Here is a 2,638-nt window from a genome sequence, read left to right on the forward strand (position 1 = left end):
AAAATTCTATCTCGTAATTTGACAGCAAAACGTTTCCTTAATGAAATTACGAAAACAGTATTTTAATTGTGCATTAAAACTTCCGCAAGTAAACCGAGTTAGGTATGTTAGCACATTGGGTTGTATTAAGGGCGCAGGACTGACAACGTGCGCCTAGGGATATTTTAAATAGCTTCCATTTCAACCCAATAAACATGTAAAATACTCTATTATTATCAACCTTATACTGCGGCGTATAGTCGAAGCGAAATTTTATACTTCAATTTTACGAAATTATCCAGCTAGGCGTTGGTTTTTAGAACAAAGTTATCCTTTCGAGATTGTGAAAACAATTTCTCTATACAGTTATGAAATGCTACTTATTGACGATTTTTCCCTGTAATACGGTGGCTTTAATTTTAAACGGAAATATTTATAAGTTTTTAGCCGCTTATACACACAAATTTGTGAATATTTGTGGATCTACCATCACACTGTGGTGGCACGTGGCACACTAGGTGTATAGGTCTGTGGAGTTGCATCCCTCTAAGTGTTTCAGGTGACGATTCGTGCTCATTCGCTCATTGGGATGCTGCTTGTTTGCTAGGAAAAATATTTATAGGGATGCTTGTTGTATACAGTGCGTTCCAAATAAGAGAGTCACCTCAATATCTCTTTTGTTTCGCGAGATACGAAAAATTTGTTAAATATAATTTTATATGTTACATTATACGATCTATCTGATCGCATATTTAAACTTCTGGTGTAACGGGAAATCGATGCAACTTTTGTTTGCAAATCCAATGCTTATATTTTTTACGATGTTTGAAAAGAGCAATCAATTTGCTGTACGACAACATAAAAATGCATATGGTTGAAATACAAAAAAATAGAGAAATTTGTTATTCATTATTTGGAAAATTTATGAAATCTAACATGCTGTGTGCTGTTAGGATGCACAGTGCCTGTTGCATTACACGGAGAGATGTATCGTGCAAAAGTAAATCTTAAAAACGAAACATTGAACAAGTTATTGTAGGCCTTTACTGTATGGCACACGGCGTGCTTGATTTTATAAATTTTCTAAATATTGAATAACGAATTTCTCAATTTTTATGTCTATCAACCATATGCATATTTCAGGTTGCCTTACAGAAATTGATTGCTCTTTTCAAATGTCTTAAAAAACATAAGCATTGCATTTGAAAAACAAAAGCTGCATTGATTTACGGTTAAACTGGACATGATGCCGGATGTTTGATTACACAATCAGATAGATCGTAATGTCGCATATAAAATAAATATTTGACAAATTTCTCGTATCTCGAATAAAAGAGATATGGAGGTGACCCTCTTATCTCGAACGCACTGTATAGGTATGCCTGCCTTAAATACTACTAGCGTTTCATATTTCTCGTTCTTGTCTTGACTTGTCCACTTATTTCTGCAACAATAAGTACAGTTTTGGTCTTTTTCTTTTCGAAGACTAAACAGACCAAATCGGCCATTCTTTGATGAGACATCGATTCGCATCATAGTTGAAAACGAGGTTGAAAATGAAGATCATTCAGAGTAATCGAACAACCAAACACTGCGTAACTGTTGCATATAGCTCTTGCGTTTTTTTAAAAAGCCTCCTCTTGATCATATTTTGAGATAAAATCAATGTTGAAAACCAAACTGATCTATACAGTCTTTTATTTTTGAGTTATGGGCAAAGTTGCATTTTTCGATTTTTAGATAAAAACCTATCACTTTTGTATTAAGTTATAGGAAATGTGTTTCTTTGTACAGACTGTAGTATAATCTGTCGTTTTCAAAATAAGTATACGGGGCCAGGTAAAAAAGTTATCTTTTATCAACACAGTTCCGTATAAAAAGCGTTTATTGTAGACTAAAACCCTAAGTATAGGTATAATACGCATAAATGTCCGGCGGATATTGCTACATTCTTGTAGGAATATTATGCGTTTATTATTTCTCATTGACATACAATTCATATGCGTGGTGTTATATACCAACCAGCAGCGATCTGGTTCTGACTTCTCATACACTCCAAGAAGCACCGAAGGAATTCCAAGAATGCCAGAGGAAATATAAAATAAAAAGTATTCCATGCAAGTTCCGTTTACCCTACGTCGAGACAACTGTCCAGTTTCTTTAAATAATGTACAATAGGAGTATGCTAGGTTTTCACTTGGATAGGCATCTTACAAGAACTATGGCGCAAACACATATTTGCAAAAACAAAGCAGCTTGGCATACAGTATAGGAAACTACAGTGGCTCATAGGACGGCGATCACAACTTTCCCTTGCAAATAAACTGATAGTTCATAAAGTGATGCTAAACCCGTGTGGACCTAAGGACTTCAGCTATGGGGAAATTTTTCATTCTACTTTCACATTTTTTGGAATATTATGCTTTTTTATAGGGAGAAAGAAAGGGTTTCATTACTAATTGTGCACCTGCAATATTTTAAAATTGGTATAATATATTCAAACGTTACTATGAAATGAAATGTTGAATGAGATTTAGGGTGGAATAGATAGGTGGTATATAAACTTTATGTGGGGATGTACTCGAACGTCATCCAATATACAATATTGTTTGGGGCAGTGTCCAGCAAACTCCATATTTTCTTAAAAGCTATTTCGTAG

The sequence above is a fragment of the Photinus pyralis genome, unplaced genomic scaffold (genome assembly GCF_008802855.1).
Source record: "Photinus pyralis isolate 1611_PpyrPB1 unplaced genomic scaffold, Ppyr1.3 Ppyr1.4_LG5, whole genome shotgun sequence".
Lineage (NCBI taxonomy): Eukaryota > Metazoa > Arthropoda > Insecta > Coleoptera > Lampyridae > Photinus > Photinus pyralis.